Source organism: Eleutherodactylus coqui, chromosome 10 (assembly GCF_035609145.1).
Source record: "Eleutherodactylus coqui strain aEleCoq1 chromosome 10, aEleCoq1.hap1, whole genome shotgun sequence".
Lineage (NCBI taxonomy): Eukaryota > Metazoa > Chordata > Amphibia > Anura > Eleutherodactylidae > Eleutherodactylus > Eleutherodactylus coqui.
The window spans coordinates 57,045,076-57,057,334 of NC_089846.1; the positions used below are offsets into that span (position 1 = coordinate 57,045,076).

General features: G+C 45.3%; 1 pseudogene; it reads left to right on the plus strand.

The window, feature by feature from the left end:
* LOC136581054 (zinc finger protein 271-like) overlaps positions 1-9,604 on the plus strand; it is a 39,446-nt pseudogene extending 29,842 nt beyond the window's left edge.
* The last annotated feature ends 2,655 nt before the right edge of the window (positions 9,605-12,259 follow it).

Genomic DNA, 12,259 nt, shown 5'->3' on the forward strand with positions numbered 1-12,259 from the left:
GAAAACAACGGGAGATGCAGTGTGGGAGCGCGCTGAAAGACAGGACGTTCTGCGATTTGTTTACCACCGCACATGACCCCTTTCAATCGCTCTATTCTATGCGCCAAATATAGCAGAGACGCTCGTAAAACGGTTACCATAGCAACTAATGACAGTGACTGAGTTTTGGCACCTATGACAGAATCCCACAACATAGTGAAACACAGTGACGATGAAGCCTTAGGCCGCTCTCACACGACCGTATGCAAAAGTGTGTGTTTACGCAGCGTTTACCGGGTTCAGGGCTGCGTGTTTACTGCATATTTTTGCGCAGTAAAACCGCAGACAAGCAAGCTGATGATGTCACAACGTTTTTCCTTCCTCCATATTGCGTGCGCAATTGTGTATTTACTGCATTTTTTACGCACCCCATTAATTTCCATGGGCAATTTATGTGTGAAATATGTGGTAAAAACGCCTCCAAGGCCGCTCTCACACGTGCGCTTTTTACCGTGATTACCACGGCAGTTTGAATGCCACGCTAATCGCAGTACAACGCTCCCATTGAGTTCACTGGCGCCTCAACTGCACTCGAACGCAGCATTTTCTAACACTGCGATTTTCAAGGGCTGTCTGCTCTATTTTGGCATGATTTCGCACTTGTTAATGCACCTCATCACCCATCAGAATGATGGGGTCTGTTAAAAAAACGCTGTAGAACGCAGAAACCTGAATTAGAAAACGCTGATAAAAATCGCGGTATTTTCCGACTCGCTGTGTGAGAGAGACCTCAATGACATGGCGGTGCACCCACAGTGCGTCTTCCCACACGCTCCTGTGAGCCTGCCCGCAGTCTTATGATAAAATCACCGAAGTTCTGCTGTCGCCGGAAGGACACTTGCAACTTTTTTTTGTTGCTTTTTTTTCACGCACCACTGACAGTCACAGCCTAATGCCACAGCTACTTATTACATGTGATACGGCTATGGGGCATGCTCTATCTAGATGTCATAAAAGATCAATCCAAGGGCTAAACCGCTCGGCCACATTCTCAGACCAGAACATTCTGGCCAGGCCAGGGCTTCCACTACTAATCTTAAACTTGTCGCAATCTATGGAAAACAGAGGCTCCTTGTGTGTAGTGACCTCTTCTTCCGCTTGTGCAGAGCTTGTTGGCCACTAGACGCCTCTACGACGCAGAGAAGAGATGTCACCCCGTTACCAGAGTCTGAGAGGGGCGCATTACTGGGATGGGAGAAGCTGGATGGTCGTATCGTTGAATTCCTGCCACTTGGGCCGTTCTGACCAGACTGTTAGGAGGTGTTGGGACCAATAGATGTGTGAGGGCATACAAGGTGACCGGGCTCAGGATGCTCTCGACAGACCAACAATAGAGAGGATCTTCTGATTGTCAAACAGCACAAGCAGCTCCAACTGTTACATTGTCCGCTATCCAAAGACAGGTGGCATCGTTGATACAGACTCCTGCGTCTGTTGGAACCGTTTCCAGGCACTTGGCTGAAGGACATTTGGTCTCACACTTCTGTGGATGCCCAGTCACCAGATTTATCACCAATAGAACATGTATGGGACCATTTGGGACACCAGCTTCTACAACCTATGAGTTTGTAGGATCTAGAGGCTCAGTTACAGCAAGTTTGCCGAGATATGCTGCAGAATACCATACAAAACCTGTATGTCTCCATGTCCACCTGTGTCAAATCTTACATACAAGCTAGAGGCGGTACAATGGGGTATTAGAGACTCTGTGCCCAACTGTATCACATCTTATATCCAAGATAGAGGCAGCCCAACAGGGTACTAGAGCCTCCATGCCTGCCTGTATCACATCGTACATCCAAGCTAGAGGTGGTACAACAGGGTACTAGAGCCTCCATGCCCCCCACCCCCCGTATCGCATCTTGTATCCAAGCTAGAGGCAGTTCAACAGCGTACTAGAGCCCCCATGCCCGCCTGTATCACATCTTATATCCAAGATAGAGGCAGCCCAACAGGGTACTAGAGCCCCCATGCCCGCCTGTATCACATCTTATATCCAAGATAGAGGCAGCCCAACAGGGTACTAGAGCCCCCATGCCCGCCTGTATCACATCTTATATCCAAGATAGAGGCAGCCCAACAGGGTACTAGAGCCCCCATGCCCGCCTGTATCACATCTTACATCCGAGCTAGAGGCGGCACAACAGGGTACTAGAACCTCCATGCCCACCTGTATCACATCTTGTATCCAAGCTAGAGGCGGTACAACAGGGTACTAGAGCCCTTCATGCACCCCGTATCACATCTTGTATCCAAGCTACAGGCGGTACAACAGGGTACTAGAGCCTCCATGCCCGCCTGTATCACATCTTGTATCCAAGCTAGAGGTGGTACAACAGGGTACTAGAGCCTCCATGCCCGCCTGTATCACATTTGTATCCAAGCTAGAGGCGGTACAACAGGGTACTAGAGCCCCCATGCCCGCCTATATCACATCTTATATCCAAGCTAGGGGCGGTACAACAGGGTACAACAGGGTACTAGAGCCCCCATGCCCACCTGTAGCACATCTTGTATCCAAGCTACAGGCGGTACAACAGGGTACTAGAGCCTCCCTTCAGGTTCAGTTTTCTTCAATAAATCATTCTTTTCCTCTGATATTGTAATCACTTACTTATATCAACATTGCAATCACAAAGAAAGTTTCATTCGATTCTGACAACTTCCAGGTGCTTGATTTTATTTTTTTTGATAATGAGTGTAGTATACTTACTTCTTGTTTAATGTTATATATTTGGTGGTATTTTAGCATCTTTTTTCCTCTCCAGGTTCCTGTAGCGTAGGGACCTTTTATCCTTTACTAAGTAACCGAGGATGGACAAGAACAAAATGACTGAGCGAATAGTGAACCTCATCCTGGAGATCCTCTACCTGCTGACTGGAGAGGTGAGGAATTATATCTGATGAGGGTTCCCAAGAGTGTGTGTAATATTTATCAGTGCGTCTCTCGGTACACAGGATTACACGGTAGTGAAGAAATCTGGAGAGTGTGTGGCATCCAGTTCCCTGCCACGTGAGTCCGGAGGATGGAGCAAGAGCCCAAGCCCCATGAAGGTTCCTCCAGCGCAAACACTGACACATCCTAAAGACAATGAGCAGAAGATCCTGGAGCTCCTCAATAAGATCATTCAGATGCTGACCGGAGAGGTGAGCGCTGCCGGGACGTCATACAATAACGCAAAGGGATAATGTGTCTTGATGGTGACTGTATCATTGTGTCTCAGGTCCCTGTAAGGTGTCAGGACGTCACTGTCCATCTCTCCATGGAGGAGTGGGAGTATTTAGAAGAACACAAGGATCAGTACAACGATGTCATGATGGAGACCCACCAGCCCCTCACACCACTGGGTAAGAGGAGACTGTCATTTAATGGAGAGTGATTAAATCTACTAAATATTCTTTAAGGACCTTTTACATGGCCTGATTATCGGTCACGAACGTTCATATGATCACAAGGCCATATAAAAGAGTCAACGACCATCATATGAATGAACAAATGCTTGTTTGTTAGCTGATGAGCTCACCAGCATAAAAATGCCCATTGATCGGCTGCACATCTTCTCCTATAAACAGGAAGATGTGCACCCAACCAATGATAGCAGTATGGGGACTAATGATCATACTAACGATCTTTTTTCCCTTTACTGCAGATAATCTAACTATGTAGACAAGAGGAAAAAGTGCTGACTACCTTGCTCATTGTCAGTCAGAACTTGTTAGCGTGGGCAGATTATCTACCCATGTAAAGACCACCCTTAGGCTGCCTTTGTACGTAGTGTTTCTCTGCCGCAGAATCCAAGTAGAGAAACGTTGATTTCCGATTGGGACACAGACCGGTCATATAGCTTGAATTGATGAGTCTCGGTGCCGGACAGCAATTAGCAAGGCTCCTCCTGTGTGTTGCAGCAGATAAATGCTGCACATATGGGTACCCTAAGCTGATAATTATATATATTCACTGCATGTGTGTGAATCTTACAGATGGAGCCAGTAAGAGTAATACACCCGAGAGATGCCCCAGTCCACGGGAGGATTCAAGCACAAATCATAATGTGCCACAGCATTATCAGGTAGAAGAATCCTAACCGTAAAGCACTAGAAGACTTCTTAAAGGGGTTGTCTCGCGAAAGCAAGTGGGGTTATGCACTTCTGTATGGCCATATTAATGCACTTTGTAATATACATCGTGCATTAAATATGGCTCCGTCTAACTTCAGCGTCTAATCGCCCGATTAGACGCGCTTGCGCAGAAGGGTCTTCTGCCTTCGGCTCGGTCCGGCAACAGCGGCGTTCTGGCTCCGCCCCCTTCTACGAGTCATCGCGTAGCTCCGCCCCGTCACATGTGCTGATTCCAGCCTCCTGATTGGCTGGAATCGGCACATGTGACGGGGCGTAGCTACGCGATGACGCGTAGAAGGGGGCGGAGCCCGAACGCCGCTGCTGCCTTACCGAGCCGAAGGCAGAAGACCCTTCTGCGCAAGCGCGTCTAATCGGGCGATTAGACGCTGAAGTTAGACGGAGCCATGGAGACGGGGACGCCAACACCACAGGGGGTAAGTGAATAACTTCTGTATGGCTCATATTTAATGCACGATGTATATTACAAAGTGCATTAATATGGCCATACAGAAGTGCATAACCCCACTTGCTTTCGCGAGACAACCCCTTTAATTCACACTTTATGGCATGCCTTTAATTTTTTTTTAGATTGATGGCCTGATTATTGTCAAAGTGGAAGAGACCGAGGGAGACGAGAAATATATTAGAGCTGACCTACCCCATAGGGAGGAAGAAATTGGCACAGGTGCGTAATAACTAACCAATGCACAGTAGAAGTCACATGTTTGACTTGTTTGTTCATGGCAGTGATATGTGCAACCTACAAAAGGGCCTGTGGATGTTTCTGACGTGTCAGTTTAGGTATATATTCATATTGTTCTTGAAATAACAATTCTTTTCTTATGGCCCTTTTACACGGGACGAAATCGGTTAAACACCTGCACGGGCGCTGACATCGCTGCTAAGATAGTTAGCGCTCGTGCAGAGCGTTTACACAGACAGAGTACACCGCTGAATCGTGGCTTCTCGCTCAGCGCTTCACCTTCTATATAAAGCACCTAACGGAGCGTTTACACGCTATTCCTCTTATTCTTTCTGGCAATGTATGAACAAATTTACAGGCTCTGTCCTGTCAAGAGATAAACTGCTGCCGGAAGAAATCCATGTTGGGAGGCCCCCCTTATGCATTAGGCAAGGTACACGCAAAAAAATCGTTTATGTTGCTTCTGCAAAATGATGGACATTTTCCAACTTTATGCGTCCGTATGCAGTCCGTGTATTTGCTTCTTTTTTATTTCGGTATGTAATCCGTTTTTCATGTCTGCAACATATGAGACATGCAATTCTTTTTTTTTTTTTTTAGCCTGTATCTTTTAAGTAATACAGATGGCACCTGAGTGCGGTCCATCTTTTCTGTATCCCCATTTAATCGAATGGGCCAGTTTTGTCTGCAGATTGGATCAGAATAGCGTATGCCATGAGTTTTTTTCACACAGTCCAGAAATACTGTTCGCTGCTATCCTTCTTCTTTGCACAGTTATTGGTTAGTTGTTGAAAGACAACAATTGCCTGTTTACTTATATATTCAAAATGGAAAAAACTCACTTTATGCGCTCCGTCAAACTGTGTCAGAATAGAGAAATCTTACTTGTTGAGGGGTGCCTGGACTCCTGGCACCCCCAATATCCAAGGAAGCAGAAAAACTCCAGTGGAGCAGGCATATTCTTCATAGGTCGGTTTATTGCATATAAAACAAGTGGATTGGCGCTGCAACGCGTTTCGGCTTCTGTCAAGCCTTTTTCAAGCATAAAGGACAATTGGCAAGTGGTCTCTATTTATAACAAACATACACTGAGGGAAAAGGAGGAAAGGGAGGGGAAAAAGGAAACAATCACCCTATGCAACCTCTAAATAATTACATTGCAATAGATGGTATCATATCCCCATCTTAATGACACTCTGTTGCTATTATTTATATGATATGTACAAAATAAATTGTAATAAATAAAACATATCGAGCGGTGCCCGCAAGGTAGCGCGGCGCCGTTCTATGACGTAATCTGAAGTCCAGGGGAAAAGGGGGAAGTGCTATGATGCCACACCGGGGGATGGAACATTCCCTGAAATCAATCGGGTAAGCGTTAGGTATCCCAGGTTACAAGAAGGGGGCGGGGTCTTGTCGCGTCACCCCTAGGAGACCTCCCACCACGTCATTAGAACGGTCACGTGGTGCTGCGCCGGACGTAACGACGTCCGCACATATAGTAACAAGGAGGGGGCGTTATGTCACATGATTGCACCAACGGGGTGCCGCAGAGAAGAAGATGTTTCTATAATATATCATGTGGTTGACTACGGTAACCCCTTTGGATCAAAATTGGATATAAGAAGATTATCAATTAGAAACGGTATCTTACTAAATAGCTATAGAAAGAGGGTCCAGTACTAGATATTAATATCTATTGTATCTCTGCGGCACCCCGTTGGTGCAATCATGTGACATAACGTCCTTGATTTGGGACGTCACTACGCATAGCGTAGCTCCATGTGACTATGCTACGGGAGGAATTCGCATAACTGCGAGACGTGACGCCCCCGTATGAGATCGTCATTACGTTTAGCGTAGTACCACGTGACCATCCTATGACGTGGTAGGAGACTTCTCAGAAGTGATGCGACAAGACCCCGCCCCTTCCTTGTAACTATATGTGCGGACGTCGTTACGTCCGGCGCAGCACCACGTGACCGTTCTAATGACGTGGTGGGAGGTCTCCTAGGGGTGACGCGAAAAGACCCCGCCCCCTTCTTGTAACCTGGGATACCTAACGCTTACCCGATTGATTTCAGGGAATGTTCCATCCCCCGGTGTGGCATCATAGCACTTCCCCCTTTTCCCCTGGACTTCAGATTACGTCATAGAACGGCGCCGCGCTACCTTGCGGGCACCGCTCGATATGTTTTATTTATTACAATTTATTTTGTACATATCATATAAATAATAGCAACAGAGTGTCATTAAGATGGGGATATGATACCATCTATTGCAATGTAATTATTATTTAGAGGTTGCATAGGGTGATTGTTTCCTTTTTCCCCTCCCTTTCCTCCTTTTCCCTCAGTGTATGTTTGTTATAAATAGAGACCACTTGCCAATTGTCCTTTATGCTTGAAAAAGGCTTGACAGAAGCCGAAACGCGTTGCAGCGCCAATCCACTTGTTTTATATGCAATAAACCGACCTATGAAGAATACGCCTGCTCCACTGGAGTTTTTCTGCTTCCTTGGATATTGGGGGTGCCAGGAGTCCAGGCACCCCTCAACAAGTAAGATTTCTCTATTCTGACACAGTTTGACGGAGCGCATAAAGTGAGTTTTTTCCATTTTGAATATATATTTCTCTCCTCTTCAACACGGCTGTTTTGGAGTCGCTCGCTGCTGCTCTCCTTCAGGGGATGTTCTAGGACCGTCAACGTGTACTGTCCCAAATTTGGCTTGAAAGGCCCCTGTGGACCAACGAACTGACCGGTCTCTTAACCATAGGACCGGATCAGTTGCGGTGAGTTGTCTTTCCACACTAGTTCTGTTTTCTACTTTTCCATACACCATTGGAGCGCCGCTTCTGATCCAAATAAATTGCCTGTTTACTGCTGCCGATAATCATCCAGTGACTATTTTTAGGTGGTCTGAAACAAAGTGACTAGTGAACTAATTTTTGCTCATCAGCTGCTTGCTCTGTGTAAACACAGCCACCGGCTTTCGCTTACATTCACTCTGTCGAATGACTGTTTAGACGATAGTTGTCCTGTGTAAACCCACCCTTAGATTGTTGGCTAATCCATTTGAAACAATTGGCATCGTCTGATAATTGTCTGATGTGTATGGGCACCTTCTGGGCTGTCCCTAGGTTCAATGTAGATGAGTTCATTGTTCATGTCTGTAGCCCCCTCATGGTAGGGGAGGGCTACATATCTCAGTGAAATGTCTAGATCAGTTTACAGATAAATAAACATGATGAATGTCTTCTAGAGATGAGCGAATGTACTCGGCCACGCCCCTTTTTCACTCGAGCACCGCGATTTTCGAGTACTTCTCTACTCGGGTGAAAAGATTCGGGGGGCGCCGTGGGTGAGCAGGGGGTTGCAGAGGGGAGTGGGGGGGAGTGTTAGAGAGAGAGAGCTCCCCCTGTTCCCCACTGCTACCCCCCGCTCCACCACGCCATCCCCCGCTCCCCAGCGCCCCCGGATCTTTGCACCCGAGTAGCCAAGTACTCGAAAATAACGATGCTCGATCGAGTAATTATTCGAAACGAGTACGTTCGCTCATCTCTGTCTTCCTAACTTTCTATGAAAATGTAAAATGTTATAAAATATCAAATTTGTTCTAAAAACAGAGAATATTGTATGTTATTTCCAGAAGACGACTGCTCCAGAGGTTCAGAGGGACATCTCCTTTCGTATTCAGATTGTGAAGTAGAACATAGTGATATCACCGAAGATGCTTATGAAGACAATCTTACTACTCCTAACTTACCTTCAGCCCACCACAGTGGAGATCTAGCATCTGCTCTTACGACACTTGCAGAACCTTCATCTGAGCAGTCACAGATCCCTAAACCGTTCCCGTGGGCTGAATATAGGGAGTACTGTAGAAACAAAATATGTCTTTTGAAACAGAAGACAATTCCCAGAGACGAGAGACAATTTTCATGTCCAGAATGTGATAAATGTTTTTCATACAAATCCAATCTTTACGACCATCTAAAAATTCACACGGGGGAGCGGCCGTATTTATGTTCTGATTGTGGGAAATGTTTTACCCGCAGATCTGATCTCGTTAGGCATCACAGAACTCACACTGGAGAGAGGCCATATTCATGTCTGGACTGTGGCAAAAATTTTGCCATGAAATCCGTTCTTGTGGGACATCAGAAAATCCACACAGGGGAGAAGCCGTTCTCCTGTCTGGAATGTGGAAAACGCTTTAACCGAAAGTTCAGTCTTGTTGTCCATCAGAGGACTCACACCGGGGAACGACCATTCTCATGTCCGGAATGTGAGAAATCCTATACAAACAAGAAACAAATGGTTCTCCATCAGAGGCTGCACACCGAGGGGAAGATGCTTTCTTGATCAGAACCTGGGAAATGTCACACACATAAAACTTGCATTTCAGAACACATATATGGGAGCCAAACCACTTCTACTTTTTGGAATTTTTCATTTAACAGAAGAGTCTGACAATTCTCAGTTTTAACATTTTTTGTCTAAAACACGGGAAGATGTTGCCAATATATTAAGTTTTGTTGCACATAAAAATATCACTCAATGGAAGAACCAACGTTTAAGTTCAATGTTTGAAATATCTTCCCTTATGAGACCAGCTACAGCTGTAATGGCTACCACATATCCCACCTTTATAGAGCTTACTAGTGATTATTAGGAAATTATACTACCAGTGTTTCTGGTGGTGCAATGTGCCACACAGCTCTGCTACATGCGTGTCACACACACAGCTCTACTATGTTGCTTTCGCATATAAATTGAATGTGATTTGTGAACTTCAGCAGCTCGCTTGTCGCTTTCGCATATTTGCTGCACAAGATGTACAAACTTCAGCTGCTAGCTTGTCGCTGTATCATGTAAACTGTGTTAGATTCACGGCAGCATTGAACCCTCTGTGGGGACGTGTTTGCATGACCGCGACGGTTTATTACAACACTAGACAACGGTTGATGATTAGATTGAGGCTGGACTTGTGTTTGCGGCATTAGCACTTGAGATGACATAATATCACGTTCAGGATATGTGAAAATAGTGGTGAAGGACTATCCTTTAATATTGTTGGTCAATATGTACCGCTGGCTATGTATGTGGACATTTAGTGGAGTCTCCACACAGGTGTCCAGCTGTCTCACAACCAACTAACAACTGCCAGGCTGAGGACTGCTTTATCCAAAGCAACTGAGGCCACGGGGGTTTGTGGGGAATGTAGTCCGCCCATAATCCCTCATTCAGCTCAGAGACCATGTAACTGATTATATGACAGTGACATCATCACAGGTCCTGTGAGCACACGAGCTATGTATGTGTACATTTGTGAGGGGTCATTTATTGAAGTCTCGACACAGGTGTCCAGCTGTCTCACAACCAGCTACAAACTGGCAGACTGAGTACTGCTGTATCCCTAGCAACTGAGGCTGCAGGGGTTTGTAGGGGATGTAGTCCCCCCCCCCCCCCCCCCTCCTCCATCATAATCCCTCATTCAGTGCACAAGGATAAAGGACCTGTGAGGTTGTCACTATCATCTGATCAAAGGGCGAAGCTAAGAGCCGGTAACTGACATTTTTAGGTGTTGTCAGGCTCTGCCTTTAACTCACACGTCACACACGAAAAAGACGGATAAGTGGTCTTTGATGGACATGGGAAGTTTTCATGTTCATATTTGCAACTGACTGCATGTGGACATAACACTAACTCATTACAGTTAATGGGGCCTTGCAGATTTTTCTTTTTAACCCAGACTGATGCCTTGTGTGGAAAACAAATCTGGTCTGATTTCTTGGAAGTGTTTAATACTTTCAAGTCAGTGGGTGCACAGAAAATACCGGACTGCGCACAGATGAAGTCCTTGTACACTCTGTTTTTCACGGATCATTCATTGCTAAGTAATGCTAGAAAAAAAAGTGGAGAAGGCATAAAATGGTGGGGTGGCCCTGTTGGAGGATTCAGTGATCCATAGAGAAATAGTGAGTTTAAGAAAAAAAATTGAATGCCAGTGGGGGTGATATGAAATGGCTCTGTCTGAAAGTGCTGCAGGCCCAGATGAATGCCATTCTAACAAGAGGAGGTATAAAATGACTAAAAAAAAAAAACACGGCTTGGTGCAACTTGGTAAACCTGACTTTGCAGTTTCAATAAACCGACTACACAACACGTTTCGAGGCAACATGCCTCTTCCTCAGACAAAAGCTGAACTCTATATGGCTATAGTGAACAAATGAGGTTTAGCAGTCTACAGAAACCAGAGCCAGGTATGTCATTACTGCATACAGTCTAGCTTTTGCTTCCTAGGGAAAAAAATTATTATTGTTTTTTTTTTTTTTATGTGCACAAAGAAACGAGAAAAAAAATATAACCCACAAAACTGAAAAACAGCCGCAGTACGGGCGTACATAAAATCTTATGGATAATTAACATCTCTATCGCCACTCTTCTTCCAACTCAGCATATTTCATGTTTAAGATATTTCGCAAAATTATGTTCAGTGTCCTAAAGTCACGGATAATAGTTGGTAGTTTTCTATCCAAATAAGGTATGTATATTCCCAAAATTTGGGACTTGGCAATATTTAACTTGTAATAGGAGACATCGTTGACCTTGAAGTTTGTCTATAACTGCATCTAAAGACATTTCCATGAAGCCATAATTACATCATCTAAGAAAAGTCCTCTGTTGTTCTCTTACCTACTAACGGTTATTCCAGTGAAGCTTGTGCAGATGCTGTTACATAGGAGCGAGTATTGCTGGCATCGCTCACAGCACTGCCGCCATGCCATGGCGGTGGAGCGGGCTGAGGAGCGTTCCTCCCCTGCCCACCTCCACTCACAGCAAGCAGACAGTCGTTCAGAAGTGAATGACTGCTGTTTACACTGAACGGCTGAAACTGAATGATTGAACAATTCTCGTTCCGTTGCTGCATGCGTTTACACGGGACTATTATCGTTCAGATTCCTACAGGAGCACGGGAATCTGAACGATAAGCGGTCCGTGGAAAAGGGCCATTCTGAATACAGTTTGAAAGACCATTTTTAGCTTTACAGAGTTGGATTATAAAGTTAGCTGGTAAGAATAATAAATCAGAATGACAGAGCTGACTGTGCAAGCAAAGAACATGAATCTAAGGAAACAAAATAGAACGACGAACATTTCCAGCCAATTAGCAGTGATATCGCTTTGTCACCAGTGTCGAAGCGTGAAGGAACATAACTTGACATAAACATGTGAGCCATTCCTGGGCCCAACTATACATCTATATATATAAAGACGAAAGCCCTCACTGACTCACTCACTGACTCACTGACTGACTGACTTGCCAAAAGTTCTCCAACTTCCCGATGTCATAGAAACATGAAATTTGGCACACGCATAGATTATCTCCAAAAT